The sequence below is a fragment of the Macaca fascicularis genome, chromosome 12 (genome assembly GCF_037993035.2).
Source record: "Macaca fascicularis isolate 582-1 chromosome 12, T2T-MFA8v1.1".
Taxonomy (NCBI): domain Eukaryota; kingdom Metazoa; phylum Chordata; class Mammalia; order Primates; family Cercopithecidae; genus Macaca; species Macaca fascicularis.
The window spans coordinates 87610764-87638673 of NC_088386.1; the positions used below are offsets into that span (position 1 = coordinate 87610764).

Genomic DNA, 27910 nt, shown 5'->3' on the forward strand with positions numbered 1-27910 from the left:
CCTTTCACCTTCTGCCATGATTTTGAGGCCTCCCCAGCCATGTGGAACACTGAATTTATTAAATCTATTTTTCTTTATAAATTACCCAGTCTCAGGTATATCTTTTTCAGCAGTGTAAAAATGAACTCATATAAGTAGGTTGTCATTGCACAAGGGCACTTGTCTGGGTGGATGCTGAAATCCATACTCCTGCTGACCAAGCTGTGTGACCTAGAGGAAGAAGCCCTATATAAAAATAATTATAAAGGCATGGTTTATTTGCCCAGTTTGGAGACCTGAGTTATCCTAGAGCAAGTGCCCATTTCTATTCCATGCACAAATGTTTAGTATGGTCTATTAGTGGTCCTTGCCACATTAGGTGAGTTTGTGTACTGTGCTTTCTTGGAATGGAGAGCATCTTGATGGCTTGCTTTCATCTTCTTCTGTCTGGGCCATCTCTGGGAGAAATTTTTTCATGTACTTCGCTTATTTTTCAGCTGGTATGTAAGAGGAGTTTGACTCTATTCTTCTGTTCTTACCTCTCTGTGAAGTCCCTACTTTATTAAAAAAAAATGTATTAAGTGGTTAAAAACCTAAAGAAAAGAAAGAAAGAAAAAAAGAGAAAGAAAGAAAAGAAGAAAGAAAGGAAGGAAAAAGGAAAGAAGGAAAGATAGGCAAGATATAGTGAAATGTCTTTGTTCTATTATTGTCTCCAATTTGCTGAGTTTTTTACTGTACTGTCATAGGTAGCCACCTTTAATAGTATCCTATGTTTGCATCTATAATTTGTTTATTCATGCACAAACCAATAGAAATATAAATATTTTCTTATTACCCAGCATTCTCTTAAATAGAAAGGATATTCTATATGTGGCTTACATTTGAATTTTTACTTTCATCCAACAATATCTTCAAGGACTTTTCAAATTTGCACACCAAATGGCTTTTCATTATTTTGTTCAGCTACATAATATTCCATTTATGAATAATTCATTTAACCAGTCAATTCTAGATAAACATTAGAAATGTTTCCAATCAATTGTTCTTACAAACAATGCCATCATAAATAACCTTGTACATTATTCATTTTTGCACATGGCAAATATGTCTGTAGGATACAGTCCCAGAAGCAGAAGAGCTGAGTCAGATGGTATTTAAATTTGTAATATTGATAGATATTACCAATCTTTCATTCATAAGATTTCAGCAGTTCATATTCCTACCAATGAAGTTTAAAAATGTTTCCCTAATGACTTGCTAGAATAGTGTCTTATTAAGCTTTTAGATTTTACCCATGCTGATAGGTGATATTTCAGTGTCATTTTAATTTGCATTTCTGTTAATATGAATGATATTATCTTTTCATAGGACTGTGAGATATTTATATTTCACTTTCTGTGAAGTCTGTTTATATCCTTTGCCCATTATTTTGTTGAGTTATTGGTCTTTGATTATTTAAATCAATTTTTAGGAGCATTTCATATTTTAATTTAGCTCTTTCTCTGTTAAATGAGTTGTAAATACAGTTTTTAAAAAAAGAGTTTGTTTTATGTCTTTTGCCTTTGTTTTTATTTTATTTCAACACATAAAAGTCTTTTTAAATGTAATCAAATTTATCAGTCTTTTATGGCTTCTGGAATTTGAGGTTTTGAAAGAACTCCTTGGAACAAAGTTTATAAAGGAATTCTCCCATTGTTACTTATATGATTTAATTATTTCCATGTAAACCTTGGATTGGTTTGGATTTTGTCCTGTTATCATACATAAGGTATCATATATAAGGTGTATCATATATAAGGGTTCAATTATTTTTCTGGAATTCCACTCACTTTAATCAAGAATAAGACATGTATTCTCATGCTGAACACTTTTATTTGACTTTGTACTGAAGAATAGTCCATAAAATTATACTAAAGAAAGACAATAGAGGTACAAAAATTTTAAAGAAAGCTAAAAGAAAAAAAAAATCACGTTTTGTAGATATGATTTTATACCTGGAAAACCCAAGAGAATGAACTGAAAAAGAAACACTAAACCAATAAGAGGTTAAATAAGGTAGTGTGGTAACCTTTATATATAAATCAATAGCTTTCATATACAAGTAACAACTATGTGCAAGATCTAACAGAAAAGATCTCATACAGTAGCAGCATAAAAAATGAAATACCTAGAAATACACTTAATAAAGTTTGTGCATAATCTATGTAAAGGAAAGTTCGGGGTACTGTTGAAAGGCAATAAAATACTGCTGAGCAAATTGAAAGATACATTGTATTTTGGATAGGAATAGTCAAAGGTATGATTCTTTCTAAGCTATTTTATAAATTGGCAACCCAATAAAAAGATTAATGACTTTTTTTGAAATATTCATATTGATGCAAAAGAATATGTGGAAAAATGTAAATAGATAGTAAATTTTAAAAAATAAACTTTGAAGGGGAACTAACCCTACCAGATATTAAACCTATTATAGAGCCTCAGAACTTAATGCAGTTTTCTACCAGTGCATAAATAGATAGATTAGAGGAATAAATAGGAAGTTTAGAAATAGACTCCAAATAATAGTGGAAATTTTTTACACGATAAGGGTACAGTCTAAACCTAGTAGGAAAAAGATGATGTCGGAACAACTCATTTATTTTAAATTGCATGTTGTGAATCACCCTATAAACATAGTAAAAATTCTAAAATGCATCACAACAGCCCCACTTTCTGGAAAAGCTAATGAGATTAAACATGCACTTTACAGTCTACTAAACCCACAGCTTCAGCAAAGACATAACTTATTTCCTGATCCAAAATGAAGTTACCGAATTCCGTCTCTACCAATCAGAACAGAATTTGTATGCACTATATTCTTTTCACATTCTCCAGTGCATAGGTGTTATGGGGCGGGGGGGGGGGGGGGGGGGGGGGACGAATTAGACTTTTTACAAAGACAAAACATGATACTTTTAACCTCCAGGAGTCATTTATAAAAATTGCCTTTAAACAACGCACAGTGCTTCTGGAGAAAATAAGGCGGCATTCTTGAATGATTTCTATCATTCCAGTTTCACTCAGTGTAGAGGAAACTCTAGGATGATGGGATAGTTGACCTTTATTGTGCTTTCTTCTGTGCTCTCAGGAAGAAGGCATCCGGGGCATTGGTAATCCACCAGCATGCAGGGTGTGCGTGGAGGCAAGCTGTGTGCAGTGTTGATTGCTTTCATTAGTGCTCAGGAATTATCAGGGAAGTAGCGTGGCTTATAAACGCAGCGCCAGGTTTTTCTTCTCCAGGTGCTCTTATTCTAGGCTTGTTGCTTTATTGCCTGGCTTGCCTAATTTCACTTTCACCCATTTTCTAGGTTAAATTTGAATAAAATTTCTTCAGATCTTTCTGAGATATTGGGCAAGAGAGCTGTGTTGTGTATATTAACTAATTCAGGGTCTTAAAGTCATTTGATTCAGGGTGCAGTATAAATGCAAAGCAGCATGCACCGCAAAGCAAAATGCTAATTATTGCAGGCAATGCAGATGCTGCTTTTAAAGGTACCAGATGTGTATCACTTCTCAGTATCATGGGCTGGCTTCTGGAAAAGAACATGAGGCAGGTGAATGGTATAAACTGAGTAAAACAAATCACTTGAGAGAATAAAAACATCCAAGCAAACAGAGCTACAATTATCTTCAGAAAAATTAGAACGCTACTTTCCGGAAGACATCCAGGTCAAATGGGCAACAAAAAATATACTCAAATACTGAGGTCCCCAATTTTTTTTGAACACTGATGAATTATACTTTTGTTTGTTTCCTTTATACATTGTTTTGTGGTTTAATAAAAGGTTGAAATGCCGATGAGTAGATTTGGACACAATTCAATCTAATGTGTGAGAATTTTTCAAGATTTTTTTTTTTCCAGTGTAGGCTCGGGATTTTAGAGCAAAGTTGGATATTTAGCTTCTACAAATGTATTATGTGTTCTGAATACCAGGCAAACACATAAGTGTTCGTGGAGAAATTGAATTGCTTTCAACTGACCACAAGGTTAGGTTGATCTTTTAATTAATTAATTTGTAGCACACACCCCAAAAGGATATTTCCAGGAGGGACACATCAATTCAGGATAACAGATTAGAAGGTGACATTTGAAACCACAAAGTGGAAATAGAGGTATATGCTAACTACAAGGACAAGTACGGTGCCTCTGAGGAGACATAAAAATTTCTTTGTGGCTATGTCAAAGGAGAGGAGACCTAATAAGTTGCATAAAATTTGTTATCAGGATGGAGGGAGCATATCAATTATTCAAATGAGATCCTTTTAGCATTTTATTCAGAATGCAATTTAATGCATGAGATCTAATAAAGGGATATCCAAGCAATATAATGTACTGTATTTTTGATGACAGTTTTACAAAAAATGAAGAAGGGATTTGTAAAATAAATTTGGCTCAAATCTGAAAATTTTTAATGTCTTATAGAATATGTGAGATACAAAAGAATCTGCCATTTCACAAATATTTAGTGCTAGACTCTTATTTGTGGCAGACTTCTCTATATTGATATCACAGGGACCCCAAAGTCTAATATGAATGTAAGAATAGACAAAAACAAATATTCAGGAAGATTCTGAAATCCATCCTATACAGAAGTGGTTTATCATTTCAGTTGAAAGGGAGTTTTATATTAGGAAAATGTCTCGCTTATTTTTTCCTGACAAGCTCCATTATCTACTTCTTTAACTCCATTTTGTCTAGCCTAATTTCATCTATAATATTTAGTACTTCAACTAACCCTTAAAAAATCGCAGGATACACGTGAAGAGCCCCTGTCGGTGAATTGGTAATTTCAGGGACAAAATGAAGCACCCACATGCATAATCAGTGAAGGTGGCAAAAGAGATGATCACCTCTGCAAACCTCTCCTGTGTCCTCCCTCTCTCTCAGCAGATAACCTTGCATCCCATTTCAGAAGAAGTAGAAGCTGTTACTCAGTAATCATCTCTGCTTCTTGTTCTGCCCCTAGTCAGTGCCTGCCTTCCACCCTTGCTCCTTCTCTTCTCTCATCTTGGCCAAAGCATCCCTCTCTTCTTGGAATCTCAACCCTTCTGCCTTCTCAGATCTCCCTTTGTAAATATGTTCCATTCTCTGCTCTTTTCCTTTGTCTCTGTGCTCACGTCTGGAGGAAAAGCAACAGTTACAGAAGAGATGACAAAGATGATGACAACTCTACTCTTCCACCCAATTTCTTCTTTCCCCTCCCACACAAACCTCCTGACATTTACAGCCCGTTTCCACTTTTTCACCTCCCATACTCTCTTCAATTTGCTGCCACCTGGCTGTTTCCTTCATTCTGTCTATAAACAGCTCTTGGCAAAGTCACTAATAATGTCCTTGTTGCTATATCCTGTGGGCGCTCCAGACCTTTGTCTTCTGAATCTCAGCAGCAATAGATGTGGACTGCCTTCCTGACACCTTTTCCTCTGTGTTCTGTGAAACATTGTACTCTGACTTCCTGCTTCTCTGACTGCTTGTTCCCCGTTTCCTTTGTGGTCTTTTCTTCTTCCACCAATCTCTCACATTTTTGTAGAATTCTCCTCCCCGCTGGATTTTGTTTGCTTGCTCATAGCACACTCACCATAAAGGTTCTCTATATACCGCCATGTTTTAATTACTATCTCTCTTGAATTTTAGATTTTCATATCCAACTACCTACTGGATATCACCTGCTGGATAAACATTGGGCCCCCTACATAGAATATGTCCAGGCCTGAACTTATATCTTGCCTCTAACTTGCTCCTTCTGTATGCCCTGTGCTACCCGTCCACCCCAAAATGCAGGAAGCCTTCTCGACTTCTCCCTTTCTGTCAGGCCCACCCCAGTCAGTCACTAACTTCTGTCATTTTTGCCTCCTCAATATCTCTCAAATATCTACTATTCTGGATCAAGCAGTGATGATCTCTCACCTGGATTACTTCTAGCACCTCCTTGTCTCCCTGCCTGTGGCCTTTTATTTTATTTATTTTTTTGAGATGGAGTCTCGCTCTGTCTCCCAGGCTGGAGTGAAGTGGCACGATCTCGGCCTGCCACCAAGCCCGGCTAATTTTTGTATTTTTTAGTAGAGATTCGGTTTCACCATATCAGCCAGGCTGGTCTCGAACTCCTGACCTCGTGATCCGCCCACCTCAGCCTCCCAAAGGCATGAGCTACCGGGCCTGGCTGGCCTTGTTCTTTCTTAATTGGTTCTCCTCATAGCCAGAGGGAGCTTGGTACAAAGCAAATCAAATTATGTCATTTCTTTCTTTCTTTTCTTTTTTTTTTCTCTTTTTTTTTTCTTTTTTTTTGAGACAAAGTTTCACTCTGTTGTCCAGGGTGGAGTGCAGTGGCACGATCACGGCACACTGTAACCTCCACCTCTTGCACTCAGTTGATCCTCCCATCTCAGTTTCCCAAGTAGCTGGGATTACAGGCATGTGCCACTGTATTAATCAGGGTTTTCTAGAGGGACAGAAAAAATGGAATATATATATATATATGGTATATATATGGAATATATATATATGGTGTGTATATATATGGAATATATATATATGGTGTATATATATGGAATATATATATGGGAGTTTATTAAGTATTACCTCACACAATCACAAGGTTCTACAATAGGCTGTCGGCAGGCTGAGGAGTGAGGAGAGCCAATCTGAGTTCTACAATTGAAGAACTTGGAGTCCGATGTTTAAGGGCAGGAAATATCCAGCATGGGAGAAAGATGTAGGTGGGGAGGCTAGACCAGTCTCTCTTGACATTTTTCTGCCAGCTTATATTCTAGCTGTGCTGGCAGCTGATTAGATTGTGCCCACCCAGATTAAGGGTGGGTCTGCCTTTCCCAGCCCACTGACTCAAATGTTAATCTCCTTTGGCAACACCTTCACAGACACACCCAGGATCAATACTTTGTATCCTTCAATCAATACTTTGTATCCTTCAATCCAATCAAGTTGACACTCAGTATTAACCATCATAGCCACCATGCCTGTCTAATTTTTATATTTTTAGTAGAAACGGGGGGTTGAGCCCCGTTGCCCAGGCTGGTCTCGAACTCCTGGGCGCAAATGATCTGCCCATCTCGGCCACCCAATGTGCTGTGATTAAAGCCTTGAGCCCCTGCACCCAGCCAAATAGTCATTTTTATGCTTAAAAACCTTCAAAGGCTCATTCTCTCATGAAGTAGTTCCAACTCCTTGATAGGGCTCATCAGACCCTTCAAGATATTGTTCTCAATTTTTCTTTAGCCTCAACTTTTAGGTATATAAACTAGCCATAGGGAAGTTATTTCTCTTCCCCAACATATGGGTACAAAGTTTGTAGTTAGGAGCCCAGACTTTGGCACCAGACTATATGGGTTCAAATTTCAGCTTTGTCACTTAATAACATCATGACCCCAGCCTGCTTACTTAATTGCTCCCTCTCAGTTTTCCCATCTATAAAATCAGGTGATAATAGAATTATTGTGAGGCTTAAATGAGTCAAAGAGTATAAAACACTCAGAGCAATGCTGGGGTATAACTGATATTCGGCAAACATCACTCACTATCAATATTGCCACCAGTCCTAGGCACTGAAAAGATTGTGGGACCTCACATTTGTTATTCAAAATAAAAACAATTCAAGATTGTAAAATACATTTCAGCCAATAAGTCAGCCTAAGAAAGGTGTGATTTTTTTCAATGATTTTTACTTTGATCTGTTTTGAAAACACTAGATTGAAAAATAGAAATAGAGATTTTGTTGCCTGTGCTTTGTTTGTGAATTGACCCTGTGTTCAATCTGGCTTTCTGTTCCAGAAAATGCTTTTCCCTCTTTCCAGGATACTCTTCCAACTTCTCACTGACTCTTCTTGGCAAGTTCTTTTCCTCATTTAGGTCTCATGTTACAAGTTAGTTGTCAAAGGCTGTCCTAGACCTGGAATCTGAGCTGATCCCTGATTACAAACTCTCTTCTCATTCTGTATTCCCCCAATATGGCACTTCCTGTTCTGTGTCATAATTTCCCCTTTAATTCTGTGTTATAATTTCCCCTTCACTGTATCTCGCATTATAATGCTATCATGACAAAGACAAGACCACCTCTATCTTGTCCACATTATTTTCCTTCTCTGCATAGCATATGCATGTGCTCAGTAAATCAGAGACTGACTAAGCGTCAGGAACCTCGCTTGCCTTTAGACATCATCTCACTAGTACAGAAATAATTCTGTGTAAGAGTATATTTATCTTTTTTAAGGTAGTATTTGTTTTCTTTTTCCTTCTGATATGATGACTCCGCCTTCAACACTATTCATAACCCAGAGAAATACTAAGTTGGTCTTTGCTGTTTTCAAATTCAAATAACAAAAATGAGATAATGGGTCTTTTTTTGTTGTTTTTTTTGAGACAAAGTCTCACTCTTGTCCCCCAGACGGGAGTGCAATGGCGCGATCTTGGCTCACTGCAACCTCCGCCTCCCAGGTTCAAGCAATTCTCCTGCCTCAGTCTCCGAGTAGTTGGGATTACAGGTGCCTGCCACCACATCCAGCTAATTTTTGTGTTTTTGGTAGAGACGGGGTTTCACCATGTTGGCCAGGCTGGTCTCAAACACCTGACCTCAGGTGATCCACCCGCCTCAGCCTCCCAAAGTGCTGGGATTACAGGCGTGAGCCGCTGTGCCTGGCTGATAATGAGTCTTTTAAGATTGAGTTTGAAAACCTTTTCATACAGTGATGGGAGTTTTCCCTATGCTGGGTTGTGAGAACTAGTTATGAAGGCATTGCTTTTGGATCTCTTGTCTTAAGTCTACCATAAAAGCCCTGGTGGTGGGAATCTCAATCTGGGGCTGACTGGTAAAGAAGTTTCTGGCCAGTGGCCCCTCAAATCAGGGTCTTGGGGCAGTTACGTGTTCACCTGCAAACACAGCAGCTCCTGTGTTTCATACTTGAAGGCCCCTGGGAAGTCCCTATTCCCTATTTGGCAGTTAGGAGCTGAGATTTCATCTCACCATTATAAATTATTCAACAAACTTTCATAAGTTCTTCCTGGGAAGTTTGTACTAGTGCCTGTAGAGGCATTATGTGATACACAAAGACAAAGACGTGGTCCTGCCCTTTAGAAGTAGTAATCCAGATATCACCTGCTGCTCTTAAGAACCTCTACCCCATGTCTTAAGGGAAATCCAATAACTGCCCTAGGAGTTTTGCAGTGTTCAGGGATTTGTGCTTCATTTAGTCCTCTTGGACTTTGCTATCTTACTGATGGTGGATTTTTGTTTATTGTGTCTTCTGGCTGTTCCTTTATCTTTGCCCTAGTATTGACTCAGACATAGGACACAATTTCTTCCCCTTAATTCTTTGCCTCTTACTCCTAAAATATCACTCTGGGGAGCAGCTGTGGGTGGTAGAGTTTTACTAAAGAGACGGATAATGGTGAGAGAAGTTATATCGCATTCCATAGTTAGATAATCGAAAATTGAACATTGAGCTCTTGAAGAAGTTCTTCAGCCATTTTTCCCAACGTGAGTACTGGGAATCTGCTATGTTTTTTGCCCCCCTCTGTCTCTCCTCTCTGTGCTGCCTTTCGGCCACTCCAAAAAGAAAAATAATATTTTCTCATACTTATGTATAGTGAGCAATCCAGCTCTCTCTCTTCCCTACACATAAGCTCTGCTTGGGCTTCTGCTGCATGGCTGTTATTCACCACCATGCTCTGCTAAACAGTGCGCTAATGATTCCATGTCCCACCCATTCTCCTTTCTCTCTGATTAGGGAGTTATATCGCTGCCCCACCCCCACTCCTCTGGAAGTACAAATGGAGATAGCCATATTTGGTTTAAATGACACATTCTCTTATTTTCCTTGCAGAAGTTTGAGACCTAGAAAAATATTGGAAGAACTTATTTATTGAATTCTTCATTTCCACACTTGAAGGACAAGGGCAAGGCTTGTTCACCATTGTCTTCCTATCACCTACACACAGAGTAAGCACTCAACAAATATTTATTACGTGAGTGAGTTTACACTTCGAGGAGAGCTGCACTGGAGTTAAACGTGTTTATTTTTTTCTTTAAATAGCTCGGCACCACCTAATGTTCATTTTATCTAATATATACTGTATTCTATTCATCATTTCAGGGTACTTTTAATTTAAAAACAGGTATAATTTATCAGGCTTGCTTTCTGTTCACAGCATTCTCATTGACGTCTAAGGCAAAACAGTGAGGATCTGGCAAAACGTTTTTGCTTTGCTGACTGTGGCTCTATTCTCTTCAGGAGCCATGGCTGCCAATATTCCCACGAGGGAATGAACTTTTGACTCTGGGCACCACACAAAGCCTCACACTGTTCGCTGTAGAGTGAAGAGCTTGGATGGAGTTAAGGACTTCAGTGGTTCTTGCTAATGCTTTCAGGCAGCTTCACTTATATTTGCATCATCCAGGCAGTCTGTGCCTGAGAAGCACGCAGCACAGCTAAAGATCACGGCTTGTTTTGAATATGCCAGCCAAGATTCCTGGGAATCTAAGTATTGGAATCAATGTCTAACAATTTTTTTTTCTTTAAATAAACCCCAACAGCTTTGCCACCAGCAGTTGTCACTTGTGTGTTTTTAAGGCATCATATCCTTGAAAGGAGTGTCATCTCTTACATATCCTGTTTATTTTCTCAGGTGAAATGATCTCAAGAAAACATTTTAACAATGAAATTACCAGCCTGTACCAAAAAGCTTTCTGTTTGAACAGGGTATTTCTTTTTTTTTTTTTTTTTTTGAGACGGAGTCTCGCTCTGTTACCCAGGCTGGAGTGCAGTGGCCGGATCTCGGCTCACTGCAAGCTCTGTCCCCCGGATTCACGCCGTTCTCCTGCCTCAGCCTCACGAGTAGCTGGGACTACAGGCGCCCGCCACCTCGCCCGGCTAATTTTTTGTATTTTTTAGTAGAGACGGGGTTTCACCGTGTTAGCTAGGATGGTCTCGATCTCCTGACCTCGTGATCTGCCCGTCTCGGCCTCCCAAAGTGCTGGGATTACAGGCTTGAGCCACCGCGCCCAGCCTGAATAGGGTATTTCTTTACTTCCCAAGTAGCTTTACAATGAGAAGACTGATGGTGATATAGCTGTTGACCTTAAAGATGCAATATTTGTGAACTTTCTCAGGAGAAGGTTGTGCTATTTACCTGGTCCTTCAGTGAAATATGATGCTTCCTTACAGAGGTAGAAAAGCTTTGGATTTTAGATCCACAACATGACAGGTTTCCTGACTTTCATTACCCACTGCCTGCATTTTGTTTGGAAGCTGGAACAAGAGAGCTGCTGATACTGTTTGAGTGGATTCCTTTGTTGTGTTCTCTTCTCATTTTGAAAACCATAAGAATTGCTACTCAGCCGGGCGCGGTGGCTCAAGCCTGTAATCCCAGCACTTTGGGAGGCCGAGACGGGTGGATCACGAGGTCAGGAGATCGAGACCATCCTGGCTAACACCGTGAAACCCTGTCTCTACTAAAAATACAAAAAACTAGCCGGGCGAGGTGGCGGGCGCCTGTAGTCCCAGCTACTCCGGAGGCTGAGGCAGGAGAATGGCATAAACCCGGGAGGCGGAGCTTGCAGTGAGCTGAGATCCGGCCACTGTACTCCAGCCCGGGCTACAGAGCAAGACTCCGTCTCAAAAAAAAAAAAAAAAGAATTGCTACTCAATAAAAAAATATAACAGTTGAGCTTCATTTTAGTATTGGTTTTGTGACTCCAGCAGTGAGCACTGCAGCAGGCTCTGGAGGAAGCTTTTAGGAGTCTCCATAATTTTTTCCTGACCCCAGCTGGTGATCAGTTTATGTCCTGAAGCTTGCAGAAGAATAGCCCTAATAATTCCCGTCCCAGTGCCGGTGCATTCTAGCTTGCTCTATCTGAAAGGAAAATCTGAAAGGTGACAGTGTTTTGAAATGTTATACCTCTGGAAACAGGAAGAGAAACACCTTGAATTAATGACCTTCTTATCTGCTAAAAAGAGAAAGCATTTTGTGTTCACATGAGAATGCTGTTCAACAACTCTAACTTATTACGGTGTTTATAATCCTTTTATGATTTTATGATTTCTTTCTCTCCCCTTTTCTTTAACATATTATTTTAATCATTCAGTCACTCAATTGCGCTATTATTCTTGTATCCTTTATTCATGTATTCTTTTATTTAATACTTACCTGTTAAGTACTTTTTATATGCAAGACATTGTGTAGAATAATTGCCCCTGCCTTCCTCAAAAAAAATTATTTTTTACACCTAGAGGTTTATAAGTTGACAAGGCAGATAGTAATTGACTATAGAGTTAAATTAAAATTGACTATAGAGTTAAAATTAAATAGTAATTGACTATAGAGTGTTGACTATATGGTTAAAAATACATTCCTGTTGCATATTTTTTAACACCATTCAAATTACTTCTACTTATATTATCTGATTTAATTCATGTTCACACTGCTCGTAGAGTTGGGATTAGAATTCACGTATTCTGATTTTCTTTCGTTTTGTGACTGCGACTAGACCATCCTTTTGCCAAGTGAATTTTACTTAGCATTGAAACTACGTTTACAGGATACATTTGCTTTTCTGAAAGTTTTGTCAAGGAATGCAAACAGACATTTTCCTTTATCATAATTCTTCCTTTGTTACAAAAGTTGTTCATTATGGTGTTTCTTTACATGCCCGTTTGTTTCACTCATCCTGAGACCATTTGGAAGAGGGAGCATATTGTAATTAGAATATTTACAGAAAAGTGTGGTTACCAGACTGGGGATGGCAGCAAAGAGACAAACAAAACCTTCTAAAAGGTACTAGTAACTACTGTTTAAATTATGTGCAAAGAGAAAAGAATTCCCTATTCTGGAAGATATAGTTAATTTACTTTTAAGAAGGGACGCAACAATCTGGAGCAGATTGTACTGGTCGTTTAACTTACGAAGGGGAAAAATAAAATTATATCTCCCAAATAAACTTTACTCTCAATTATGATCTCTATGGTCTCTTCCAGCTCTAAAATTCAATGATTCTAATTATGTTCTCTATGAACGCGTTGTTTCAACTTCTCTAACAAAATAGACTATAAAGCTGCTTCTCCCTAATTCAGGGTAGAGTGGAGAGATGAAAATATACAGTTAACATAACAGATATAGAAGGTGAGACCAGATAATTTTTTTTCTGGCTTATGCAATTCAGCTCACTTTATGTTATATAAATTCGATCTGAAAAAAGACCCACATAGATGAGTCTACGATGACAGAGACAGAATGATAGATTATCAACAACAAATTATTCCATAATGGGTAGTTAGACACGTTTATGTTACCCCAAAGTGTCATATTTGGAGTTTGTTTTTTTTCCCTTGTAAGTCACTTTCATATTTGACATCATCTTTGCTTTTCTAATAACCCTGTCATATAACGAATATGATTAACAGCATGATGTAAATCATAAGTTCTAAAATTTTTTTCTTCTTCAAAATACCCAAATGGCAGCATACACTTAAATCAATAACAATGCTCACAATGGTAGAAGTTCTCAGCAGGAGGGCTTTTCCATCCTCTCCAGGATGTATACTGGAATCTGAGGAGGGGTTTGCTCCACAGTGAATTTTATTTGCATTTCACTCTGGACCAAAACGATGCTCCTCCCAACCTCTTCCTATTGTAAACTATTATTTCTAACTGATGACCCTCTTTGATTATCTAGAAATCCTATAAATGTCAATTGAGGGAGATGAAGGAAGTCATTAGTATTTCTAAACAACCAGAGGAGAAGGATCAGGAGAGAGGAACACTGGATACCATCACTTTTTCAACTAATCTTTGCCTCCAGATACTTGGGTGGACATAAAGACCATGCAATCGCTATGTAGGGAACCCCTTTGGAGAACAGTGAGACTAATCAGCTGTGCCAGTCATTTCTCCCAGTTATTGAATTCATTTACTAACCCAATTATAAGGATACTTAATTTTCATTTATATCATAGGAAAGACTCATAATTACATGCCTATCTGCATTTTGCTTCCATAAAATGATCTAACAGGCACAAGCCTTGCTTTCAAAGACAATAGAGACAAAACTTATGAATGCTACCTAACATTCATCAGGGCTCTTGAGTTAGTAGTTTACCTGTGGGGAAGACACGGAAAATGCCTCCTGAAGAATATAGATTTGAGCAGTCTTGATCGTGGGTAGGACGTGACAGGAAAAAATGTATAGTTGGTATATTAGTGCATTTTAAACAAAAGTGGTTGTTTTGGAAAATGTACAATTTCCTGGGCAAAACAAAGAAATATCAAGTGGTGGAACATTAAAATAAGTGAGGGAAAACTGGAGTAATTGGCCCCAGTCATGTCACAATGGGCCTTCAGTGCCAGATTCTTTATATAGAAACATGACAGTTTTTGAGTGGGGGTATACCATGATTACATTCATGTTTCCCAGAGTTAATCTTTTAGCAATGTTTGTAGAAAAGACCAATGATGAGGCTCTTGCAATGTTCCAGTGAAAGTTTTGAGAGCAAAATTCAGAATACTAGCAGGACTCTGTCCGGAGGTAGCAAACATAATGAGGTAGAGGTGGAAATATGGAGGCAGAGCTATAAGCTTTGGAACTCACTGGATATAAATTTAGGGTGTAGTAAATAGAGTCAGGAATGAGTTTAAGTTGGGACAGAATCAGGAGCGAGTTGAAGTTGGAGAGGGTCAGGAATGAGTTGAAATTGGTTGGTTGGTGGGTATATAGAATATATTTTCCCAGTGAAATAATATTGCGATGATATGTTCCTAGTTTTGTACATAAAACACTGTTTAATTCATAATGTGGCTCCTAAATTAGAAAAGTATGGTGGGAACAGCAGGCAAGGATCAATGCAAGAGATGTGAGAGAGTTAATCAACAAAATTTACATCAAATTGGGTATGGGAGACAAGAGAAGATGATTCCAAGGTTTTGAACTGGGTGAATAAAAAGATAATGATATTATTCATGGAAATGGGAACATAGAAGGAGGAGTTTTGGACAAGTAAAATTTGAGCTGGTGGATGTGAGTCAAAGCATCTTGCTTGCCAGCTCTGTGTTCATCATTAGTACCCTTCAACAGGCCAGTGAAAATTTGGGGCCTGGAGTTTATAGATAATTGGGTTTTTGAGAGAGGTTGGTAACTATTTCCATTGTGGTGATAGTTGAAATTGCAGGAATTGGTGAATGGGTGGGATGCATTGCTCAAATACAAAAAGAGGAGAGAAAGAGCCAGGGGAGATCTTTGGAAAAAATACATGAGAAGTATAGCTAATAAATATACTGGTTTTGTTCTATGCAGAAATCAAAAGTGTGTCACTGAAATATACTGCCTCTCTGAAACAACAGCATTGTGTGTGGGGAGTGAGGGGGATGGGGTTGAATATTATATCCTGGTTCCCACTTTTTAAATCAAACCGAGCAAAGATGACATGATTTGTAAATGTTCTCGGTTGTCAATCCCGTTGTGATGTTTATTTTCAGCTGGGGAATGTTTTCCCTTGTAAAGATCAAAGAAAGCTAAAGCTCCAGGTTTGTGCACAGGGAGGGTTTGTAACACACACGCTTCCCCGTTTGTTTAGCCAGTGACCTCCAACTTGATTCAGAAGTAGTATTCACTGCAGAATGAGAAATGATTCATTTCTGGTTCAACTTTAGCCTTGGGCCTGTTCCTACATAAAGAATTGCTGGGTGAGCTTGATTATATTCCGAGACTTAGAGGCTTGAACTTCCAGAAAGTAGTCTCTTAATCATTTCACTCTGGTCCTCAACCTGACAGAATCAAGAGCCCCGAAGGGGAAATGCCAAAGGCTTTTCTGTTTTTGACCAACATCTTAAGGGATTTTACTACTCTTGGGGCTTCTGTGGCCTGTTGCGTCCTTTGCCTTGTTTGCTTTCTGTTCTTCCTGCAATGTGTGGACGTCGAAACTAACTGATGTAAACCACGTAAGTTATCATCCCTCCTAACAGAGATTCTGATACACCTCACTTAATTCTCACTCCCTTGCAAGGCTCTGACAACCTCTCTATCTTGCTTCTATCTTTCCTCAGCTTCATTTTCTTTCACAGACTCTCTCCCAGGTCCCCTCCCTTTTGACAGCCTATTTAGTACCCTGATCTCCCCAGTAGAGAGAGAGTGCTCAGCAGAGTGTCATTCTGTAATGCAAGCGGGGTCCCACAGGTGCCCACTGCCTATCCCTGAAAGCTTTTTCATCTTGTCCTTTGTTACACTGGAGAATAATTGCTTCAAAGACCAGTCCCAGTGCCTGATATTTCAGTTTATCTCATTACCTCTGCTGTTTTTTTTTTTATTTTTCTTTTTTTTTGCCAAGCCCGCCAGTGGTGCCAGAAATCAAATCAGGGTTGCTGGCAGTATTGCCTGCCTAGCATGTTCAGCCTCTCCACTGCCTGACACTCTAATGTTCCCTGATTGCAAACCCTGTCATCATGTTCTTTGAATTAGCTGCACCTCCTGAAATGGCATAATGGCCGTGCAGTGCTGGAGTGCTGATGTGGCGTCCTGTTTTAACTGTCTGTCAAAGCCCAGGCTAATGAATTCTATTAGCATATTAGCTTGCCAGCTTTGGGAGCCCAGAAGGAGCCGGGCAGCCAAATGCAGTTGGCAGAGCACAGCCGCAGTGCTTCAGAGAGCTCCTTGGCAATTGTGGCACCAGAGACTCCATAATGTAAATGTACAGACATGGGAACGTATGCAGAATTGGAAAGGTTATTGTTACAATATACTCTAGCAGTAGAAAATGGGATGAGAGATGACATTTTTTAACTGTGGGGCCCACCTCAGGCATTTTAAAGAGTAGGATAGCCTTGGGAGTGCCCCAGGGCACTCATAGTCTAATCTTATATTCTTTTAGAAATTAGAATGTGTGGAAGCAAGGTATAATTTCCATATGACTTTTTTTTAAAAGATGGCTTGAGATACTCACCTGACATTAATTTCATTTTAGTTGTAATGACCAGTGATGGGCATCATTACTTTAATAATTAGGCATCATTCTTAGGACTGTTTGTCGAGAGTAGATGGCAGCTTAATGACCAGGACACCACCCTCCCAACCTTCCATTAAAATTCAACTTGCCAGAATAGCAAAATATGGAAACATTAATAACTTAAAAAAATGCAGTTTTCTAGTAAATAGAGACTTGAAGTGGATATATATTCATCACTAATTTTTACATTAGTGTTTAGGATGAACTTAATGTAAGAGCAGGTACCATGGTTGCTAGGTAACCAGTGGTGATTGTCATGCCTGATATTCAACTCTTAAAGGGTATGCTTAATGGGTATAATCTTCAATTTATTTTGAGATTAATTTAAAAATGTATTGCTTGAAATATTTTATGTTAATAAACTTTTAAATATTGCAAGATGGTATTAACACTAAATGTGTGACAGGCACTGAATTCCAGAAAGGTTCCTTAAAACTGTATTAACTTGTGGTTAGAGCTAAATTATTCTATCCACCAAAATAACTTTTGAATAAATTAACAAATTAATTAGTGTTATCCTTAAAGACTTGATGAGAACCTGCATATTTCTGGGTAAAGGATTGCAGACATAGCAAATGTAATTATAAGGCCTGTAGCTAGAAATTGAGTCTCTGGCTGTTTTTATTTGTCTATTGTTTCTTGATTACATGTGATAATTTTTCAATCTTTACTGTTAGCAAAAGAAATATATGAAGGAACTTTGACTTATTATACCTGAATGCAGCACTAGCATTTTAATTTTAATTTTGGAAAAATAATTTGTAATAGTGTAACATGGCATTTTTCACTCAAAGATCAAGGTGCTTAAAATTCCTAATAATCTTCTTATTTTTATAATCTTCCTCCTGCTTGCTTATTTTTTGAAGTATTATTTATTCATTTATTCTTTCTTAAAGGTAAATACAGATATGCCTTTTTTTGGGGTAAAATATGGTTAACCTGTTGTTTATTTAACCTCTTGGGAGTTGGATGAGTGTGATAAAATAAAGTTAAATAGGTCATTGGCTATTGCGGACACTGTTGGTTGCTTATTTAACAACAAACCTTACTTGTGTTTCTCCACCCCTTAATTCCTTGCTTCAGATCCTTATTTCGTTCACGTTTCTGGAGGATGCCTCTCAATAAGGTGGATCTTGATTGATCTGTGTCTAAGGCAAGCACAAGAATTCCAGTTCCCTTGTCTGTCATTGACTAAGGACTGGGCATGTGGTACAATTTGGTCAAAGAAACATGAGGAATATATTGAAAAAGGAGATACCCTAATTTCCAGTCTGGCATTCAGGTATTATGTGATCCCGTGATGTTTGAAGCTACTACACCAAACTATAATCACAAATATGGCAAACAGGACTACAAGCATGAAGATGGCAGATCAAAAAGATGTCATTGTTAAGACACTGAATTAATCAACTCTGGAACGTTAGACTTCTCATGTGAGAGAATACATTTTCCTTATTGTTTAGACAATACATTTTCCATTTCTTGTAGCCAAGACATTGTAAATGATATAACCTTACCGATATTTTATTTTCAGTTAGAATTTATGCAAGGATAAATGCTTATGATTTCTCATATGCCTTCTCCTCTTTGGCCATTAAACTTGCAGACAATGTACAATATTTTCCATTGCTTCAACTGGCTGCCTGCACATGGCATATGCTTTCACATTTGCCTTCAGTGCAGCAATCAGATGAACTGATTGATTGATTGTTCTGTTCATCAATCACTTGTAGGCAAGCCCCTCTGTCGGTTACTTAGGAAAAGCTATAAATACAATACAATCCCTATAATCACAGCATATTAAAAAAGACAAAACTGAGTTTTTGAGTGCATATTTACAATGCATCTTTGGCTGGAGAGTGGAGGAAGATGATGGATAAGGATGAGAAAGGGAAGAAAGACCTTAATTTGTATTTTCAGCAATAAAGTCCTGTTAGGAATTGCATTTTTATAAAAACTCACTGGTGCCTCAGTGTCAATTTTCCTTCTAAGTGTTTGTAAGCAAGGTGAGCAGAGCTTATGATGAAGCACAACTGGAAGTCAATCATGCAGCATGACAGCTAATGGCCAGGAATGACAGCACCAGTTGAATATGGGGTGATAGCAGAGCTTCAACTTGGACCAAAATTAGACAACTCAGGGAACCCCAACAGACTCATCTCTGTAAATAGCTCCCATTTGGAGGATGGTTCGATAGTATACATAAACTTAGAGAATAGTGTTCTCATTATTGTCCACATTACATTCCAGCCACACCAAATTATTAACAGTTCCCAACACACTAGGCTATTCTACATTCTGTTCTTTCGCACATACTGTGAACTTTACAGGAGTTGCCCTCCATTCCTTGTTTGTTGACTAAATTTAACTTATTCTTCAAAGGCTTCTATCTAGCCACCAATTCCTAGATCACCATCTCCTGTGAGCCCTTTCTGGCTGGGTTTCTATCCCTAAAAGAGTTAATAGCCCTATTCCACTGCTTGTATCTTAAATAGTATCATACTTTTCACCAATTCCTAGATCACCATCTCCCGTGAGCTCTTTCTGGCTGGGTTTCTACTCCTAAAAGAGTTAATAGCCCTATACCACTGCTTGTATCTTAAACAGTATCATACTTTTCACACTGCATGATAGAACAAATTTAGCTTTACTGTTACCTAAGTACATGTGCTTCCCTTCAACCCAGTATTGGACTACATTCATCAGTCTGGGCTTCATACCAACATATTTGTTGAACCAACTCACTTCAGTTGTATTATTGCATTTATAATTAACTGTGCCTTTTGTTTCTCTCCTTTACTGAGTGTCATCTGTGACTTTTAGGTATTGATCATTATGCTTTGGAATGGAACGAAGAGAAAAGATGAGACTCAAGAAAGTCATTGTTTCTCTTAGTAATGAGAAGGAAAAAGTGAAGTGAAACTTAACAGCTAATGTGAGAATTTTTGATTGCCTGTGGGCTTTCATTTTTTCTTTCCATCTGGACCTACTCATTGAGATAATAGGTTAGGGAGACCTGGGTCTATATTGGTAGGTGTGATTGGATGGGCCCCAAGGAACTTCATTTTATTTTATAATTAGGAGCTCATAGATGAGGTAACTTGATTTGACCCTTGCCTTTATTCTCTTTATTCTTGAGATGACCCCAGTAGAGTCTGCCTTTAGTGGTCTCCTTGGGTCTTTGATAAACAAAGCAGTTAGGGCTGAATGAGCTGTGAAATGAATAAGGGAATATTGATGCCCCACTATTTAATTGCCTCCTAAATCCATGGTAAATTTTTCGGTGATTTTAAACTCTGAAAGAATAGCAGACTCATTGATTTCTGTAATTCATTTATTTAGGGATTTCTATTATCAACTGAATTTGATTGATGGCTTTATGACAAATAGCTGTGTGCTCAGCATATACCAGCATTCTATAAGCTCACTCAGCCATAAACAATGTGTGAATAATTCTTGGGTTCTTTTGCTGAGTTTGTACTTTGCTATTTAGGGAACAACTGATTGAGATTCCTTAGGTGAATGAGGTAAAGTGAAATTCCCACCTAGTTTTCTTGGATATATATATATTTAGTATGTGGACCCTGAGAATTCTCAAAGTCTTCTTTTGAGATTCTGTGGCATTTTACTCTAAAATGTCAAGCCCCCCTCATGATTCAGAACACATCAGAATCACTTGGACACCGAAATAGTGGTATCCTCTGTGTGCTATGATAGTTGAGCCCTTCTCTAATTCTGCCTACCCGGACATAAGATATAGTAGATAGTGGTATTATGTGTTCATCAAGAATTAAAATGGATCCCCCATACATCTTTTTAGTCTGTTTTTCTTGTAAAAGATTTCGATATGCAACTTTCTCATGGATGGAAATCAAGTGTAATTTCTATTTTAGAGAAAATCAGAAGTTATTTTATGAGATACCAGACCTGAAAACTTCTTTGCCAGTGAGATATTGACTGTAAATATTTCTTCCAGATTAATGGAAAATTGTGGCATGTATTTTAAAATACTGTTCATGATTTTCCTGTTTGTAAATCAATTTATCTATATTCAAAAAATTGAAACATAAAAAATATAAAAAAGGAAATAAAATTACCAATAAAACCACTAACCAGAGTCACCACTATTACAGTTTTAGTTATAATAGTCGCTTTAACTAAATAATTTTCTTCTTAAACAGCACACAGGCAAAGGTTATTATTCAGCAAAGGTTAATACTGGTCATAATGATAAGGCTTTTGTATTTTTGCTATTGAGGTAAGATGGGCAAGCGAGTGTAGAGACTGAGTCAGAAGCTGGGTCGGGGACACTGTCTCAAGCTGGACAAGTGTGCAGCTGAACTGAGCACCAGGCTCCCTTTCCCTATTGTGGGCAAGACATACAACTTTTACCACCATCTGCAGAGGGAGACAATTGGGACAAATTAACGTTTCACCTTAATCTCACATTAGGCTTTATAACTTATACATTCACTAATAAAAGTTTCAGGTGTCTAAATTAAAATGAACCTAGGAATAAGCAATACAGAAAGAGATTAGAAAATGTTGCTGTCTTTTCAGATTTGTAGCATGAAAATATTTCTCTTGGAATGTGATGATTAGTTATATTTTTAGTATAGATTACGACAACTGGAAAATACTGTGATAATTTTAAAGCTTGGTAAAGTAAGCAGATATTTTGAAGGCCAACATTCCTGTTGTCATCTAATGTTTATTTACACTAGCTTCCCTGAGTATAAAATAACTGTTCTTGGTTATTGATGAAATGAGTTACCTATTTCACACTTAGTTTCTTGGGATTTAGAAGTCAATGCTGTGATGGCCAGGTGCAGTGGCTCACGCCTGTAATTCCGGCACTTTGTGGGACCAAGATAGGCAAATCACCTGAGGTCAGGAGTTTGTGACTAGCGTGGCCAACATGGTGAAACCCCATCACTACCAAAAATCCAAAAATTAGCCAGGCATGGTGGCACACGCCTGTAATCCCAGCTGAGTGAGGCAGGAGAATCACTTGAACCGAGGAGATGCAGGTTGCAGTGAGCTGAGATCGCACCATTATACTCCAGCCTGGGTAACTGAGCAAGACTCGTCTCAAAAAAAAAAAAAAAAAAAAAAAAAAAGTCAATACTGTGAGTGACACATTAAAATAATATCTTATACATATATCATCTTTTAGGATGAATAAAGGATTTAGTCAACTAATGTTCATAAAATTATTGCCAATAGTTCTTAGGGAAAAACTAAAGAAAATAATTTATTAATCCTAATTTTCTAGTCAATGATGAGTTGTATAAAAATAATATAACAAAACAAATATTTGGAACTTTTAATGGACACTTTTTGTTATATGAGTTGTAGTTGGTTGTCTCTTCATAGTAAAGTTGTGGTTTGTGATATTGAATTATGCAACTGAAAGTTTGGTGTCATTATAATTAATGTTCAGTTACAATGAAGGAGAAAAGTAACACCAATACATTGAAGATGGAGCTCATCCAATACTTGTACACTAGAGTTGTCCATGTAGTTTACTTTTCCAACACTGAAGGGTACCAAGAAATATTGTAGTATTTTTGCTCTTGTTAGTTTCTTCTTTACAAAAAAAGTGGATTTGTTATTCTGAGTGTCTACCAGTGATCATTAACAACTTGGACATAAATATATGGAAACTTTCCTTTCCATGCCTTTGTACTTTTAGTTGCAACACTTTCTTGGGGGTAACATCTTTTTAAAGTTTACTCACACTGTATAGTATTTTATTAATTTAGTTTAAGAACTAAAGAGGTAACATTTCAAGAAGTAGTCCTTAGTTCTAGGAACTGATAAATGAAGCCACGTTCAGTCATTTTGTATGCTTTTTTTACTCAATAAACGTTGATCTTAATATACCACCTAAGCTTTGTGTTTCTCAGCTTAGAAGTTTTAATTGTTTGAGTCTCTCTTGATACAGAGTCTAGTCAACCCCTCTAATGATTCTAGATGCTACTTTCTATACTTCATTCAGTTCAGTTGTACTGTCGTTGAGATGTGGGATCATCCAGAAAAAGCAGGTAACTGCTGCCTCAGACAAATTTAATTTTTAAAATGTTGTATTTCCAAAACCCTTTCCTAGGGGTGCTCAGCATTGTGTTTTTCCTTAACTACAGAAGCAAAGTAAGCTGAGTTTGGGAAAAATTGTTTCTAGTTCTTTGTAAACATTCGTTTAGACTTTTAGTAATTGATAAGATCTCATATCTTACACATATATTTCTATATCACTGTTCTCTAAGGTTAATCCTTTAACACTGGCACATGTTAAAGATGATACACTAGTTTTCTTTCTACTTAGGCAGTATTGGAAGTGGTGGTGTTGTTGTTGTTTGCGTTTTATTTTCCCTGTAAGCTCAGACAGTTCACTACTGAAATGAGTTTCATATCACCTACAAACTTGAAATCCACTGTGTGTGTGTGTGTGTAAAATGTTGGTGTGAAACTTTGTCAAAATGTTTCGAAAGTCTAAATAAATAGCACTCAGTGGTTTCCCTTTGGACATGTGCTTATTTATTTCTATATTCTCTTCTTGATTAATTTTTATTTTGTTTTTGTTTTTGTTTTTTTTTGAGACAGAGTCTCGCTCTGCCGCCCAGGCTGGAGTGCAGTGGCCGGATCTCAGCTCACTGCAAGCTCCGCCTCCCGGGTTCACGCCATTCTCCTGCCTCAGCCTCCCGAGTAGCTAGGACTACAGGCGCCCGCCACCTCGCCCGGCTAGTTTTTTGTATTTTTTAGTAGAGACGGGGTTTCACCGGGTTAGCCAGGATGGTCTCGATCTCCTGACCTTGTGATCCGCCCGTCTCGGCCTCCCAAAGTGCTGGGATTACAGGCTTGAGCCACCGCGCCCGGCCTCTTGATTAATTTTTAGCTTTATTATGGAAGTTTTCAAACACACTAAAGTGGAGAGAAAAGGTTAGAAACGACTGTGTACCCATCTTACCAACATGTTGCTTTCTTTTTTGTTGTTGTTATGTCTATCCTTTTTCCTAAGTTCTTTTTTCTAGGAATATTTTAAGGTAAATCCTGAATACTATATAATTTCATCCATGCATACGTATATCTGATAACAGATAAATACTCTTTAAAAAATTCAACAAAATTTCCGTAACTTCTTAGTATCTGGTCCAAGTCATCTAAAATGTCTCTCATAGATTATTAGCCAAGACTCCTCAATATATAAACCATAACTCTCATGGGTATTGCATCTGTAACTTTTATGGAGATGCCATTATCATATCAATATTAGAAATCAGATTGAGAGCCTTTGGTTTCCAGAATCTCCTCTGGAGTCCTTCTTATGGATGTGAGTTACACTGGCAAGCTGCCATTCTTCTCATATAGTAGTGGTTGTTAACAACAGGTCATACATTTTGGCCACCGGTTCCATATTTCGCCCTTGAGTTCCTTTAGAAATCTTGGGTGATTGCTGTCTGGGACTGGTGATTTATTTGTATTTCGTTTGCCACTTGGGTCTGGGAAAGTCCTCTTTTCCACTGTTTGTTCCAATACCTCTGACCTGACTACTTTAAAGCAAGATGCAAGCGAGACTCTTTTCTAAAGTCTTCTTCAGTAAAGACTGAAGCAAACAATTCATCGATCCTTCCTGCTATCACCTTTTCATCCCTGAATGGCCTTTGCATTTTCTAGCTGGCTTCCTGACTTTGTTATACTTAAAGGAGTTTGCATTTTTGCTTTGGACTCCCTTGTGAGGTGCTCTATTGATTTCTTCATGGACCATTTGTTTTTAGTTTGCTTCTGACCTGCTCTACATTTCTTTTCTTTGAGAGCAGCAAGTTTTACATTTGAAAATATTGGTATGGCCTTTTCGTGTTACCAACTTGGCATTTGAGGCTCTTGTTGAAGAGCTATCTGTTCTGATTGTAGCTCACATTTCTCCTGGTCTCCCAATGAAGTGTTTTAATGTGGTCTCCAGGGGGTACTTGTTTATTTTGAAAACTTTGCCTACCCATATGCGTACTTTTCTCTTCCTTTCCCTTTCACGAATTGCAAAATCACAAGATGGAAATGGAACTTGAGGCTTTCCCTGTCCCACTTGAATGTCTGGCTCGTAAGTGTAATTGCTATTAAGGAGTGGTTCTCCCACCAGCTACTTCTGGCTTTATTTCGCAATCCACTCCTGAGAATCATAGGATCCACGTCTAGTTTTGGAAGATGCTATCCAACTTCCTTCTCTAGCCACAGACCAGCCTCCTAGGCAGTTGTTAAGACTAGCATTTCCATACTTTCATTTAACTGACTGAACAGGGGGCAAAAGTGAGTGGCAACTTGTTCAAAATTTAGGAGGAGCCAACTTGAGATTCATCATTTTATCATTTATGTTTGTTACTTACAACATGGATAATATGCCACAGATAATTAAGATTTGATCTTACATATTGGTTAGATGATATACAGCATCAGAGTCTAAGAGAAATGTATTGTGCGTTACATGCCAAACTTAAAATTTTCTGGTTGCCATATTTCAAAAAGTAAAAAGCGACAGGTGAAATTAATTTCAATGATATATTTTATTTAACCCTGGTAGTTAAAATATAATGATCTTTGTCAGGCCTCTGAGCCCAAGCCAAGCCATCGCATCCCCGTGACTTGCACGTATATGCCCAGATGGCCTGAAGTAACTGAAGAATCACAAAAGAAGTGCAAATGCCCTGCCACGCCTTAACCGATGACATTCCACCACAAAAGAAGTGAAAATGGCTGGTCCTTGCCTTAAGCAATGATATTATCTTGTGAAATTCCTTTTCCTGGCTCATCCTGGCTCAAAAACTCCCCCACTGAGCACCTCGTGACCCCCATTCCTGCCCGCCAGAGAACAACCCCCCTTTGACTGTAATTTTCCTTTACCTACCCAAATCCTATAAAACGGCCCCACCCTTATCTCCCTTCGCTGACTCTCTTTTCAGACTCAGCCCACCTGCACCCAGGTGATTAAAAAGCTTTATTGCTCACACAAAGCCTGTTTGGTGGTCTCTTCACATGGACGCACATGACAATCTTAACATGTAATCAATATATACATTATTAATAAGATTTTATATGTTTCATACTAAATCTTTGAAATCCAGTGTGTACTTTCTATTTACAGCACATTTCAATTAGAACTAGCCATATGTCAAGTACTTAGTAGCCACATTTGATAGTGTCTATCATATTGGACAGTGTAACCTTCGAGAGGGTTATATAGGGTGCTCCTCAGAAAACAGTCTTTTATTCATGAATTCTATAGAAATCATTCAGAATTTACACACACACACACACCATTTTACTTACATCTGTGATAGCACATCAGAGTAACAAACTCTGAAGGAGGCATTTTACCTGACAAGAAGAAAGTTGATGAATATATTTAACTGTATTACTCTAATATACTTGGTATATCTCCTCTAATTAAAATAAGATTATCTTACAACTTATGAAATGAAGATCTGGCATAATAGACTTAGAATATGATGAAAATGTTTTCATTAAGTGCAAAGATACCCTGCAAGGCACCGCATTTTATCTCAAGTCTCCAATAACATTAATATACCCTTTTAATCTCTGAAGCATTTAAGACTTAATAGGAACTCCTTAAAGAATGACAGAATTGTAAGACTTACAAGGTTACTTTAATTGGAAAGTCCTCACAGTCCTCCATGATTTTGAACAAGTATGAAATAAAATTCTTCATTGGTGTAATGTACGAGTATAGTCTTGTTTACTCCGGGCAAGACTCAAAAGCCAGACATGTGGGGGTGGGAAAAGAAAGGAAAGTAGGGTTTAATGGTGTTTTCCGGTAATTGTCCTTAGCTTCAGTTACAGCATGTGACTTGGCTGCTCTTCCTGCTAGGGGCTGTGTGTACATAAGTTGGGAACTCAGTGCATGTGATTTGGGAATTTTATCATCACTGTGCAAAGCAATTTTTGAGAAAACTGCAGTTACTAGATCTCTACCTTCTTTCACATCTTTTTTTGCATGTGTGTATTTATTTGTTGCTTTTCTCTAATAGATGAGCTATGTACATAGGTAGTAAATATAATTTTGTTATCTGCATTACTGCAGATCCCATTTTCCATTCAAATTACAGAATGCAATATTGGGGATTCCATTGAGTGTTTTATCTAATTTCCCACACTTGATGTTGAATAGATAGATATAGCAATATTCTAATGAGGATGCGGACAACTGGAGTTTATTTCTCCCCTTTCCAATTGGTAATACCGGCCAGGCGTAGTGGCTCCTGCCTGTAATCCCAGCACTTGGGAGGCTGAGGTGGGCGGATCACTTGAGGCCAGGAGTTCGAGACCAGCCAGGCAGAGGTTGCAGTGAGTCGAGATCAGGCCACTGCACTCCAGCCTGAGTGACAGAGTGAGACTCTCTCTTTCTCTCAAAAAAAAAAAAAAAAAAAGTTAATACCCACTTTGGGTGACTCCATATTTAGTTTTGTCTTACTTTTACAGCTATTCTAATGGAACAGCTTAGAGCTCATTAGGGAAAAGTTGCTACATTAATCCAAGAGACCAATATGTACAACCTCGTTACACTGGTGAGAAAATGATATTCTTTGGAATTGTCTCAAGTACGTGTTCCCTTTTGACATAACAACACTATTAGCCTATAATGTTTTGTCCTGTAACTTTTGGTCTACCCAAAACTTTTAGGGAACAATCTATATGCACTTCTGACCCTCCACTCTGCTGGATCCAATACAGCTTTTCAAAGGAAATAAACAAGAATCCTGAGATAAAGACACTAACATCTGCTTGCATTAAATGAGATAGGAGGGAGGAGGAGGAAAGCTGAATAAAGCATATTGGAAGAACTCCTTACATGGTGGGCCTCCAGCTTTAGTGGATGAACACA

At 38.1% G+C, this 27910-nt stretch overlaps 1 long non-coding RNA gene across 1 annotated transcript; it reads right to left on the bottom strand.

Moving 5' to 3' along the window:
• Positions 1-1828: 1828 nt before the first annotated feature.
• On the bottom strand, positions 1829-26763 carry LOC141408203 (uncharacterized). Its single transcript, XR_012421325.1, has 2 exons — positions 26667-26763; positions 1829-3551 (listed from the first exon to the last, which is right to left on the bottom strand). It is a non-coding gene; the product is annotated as an uncharacterized lncRNA (long non-coding RNA).
• Positions 26764-27910: the final 1147 nt, after the last annotated feature.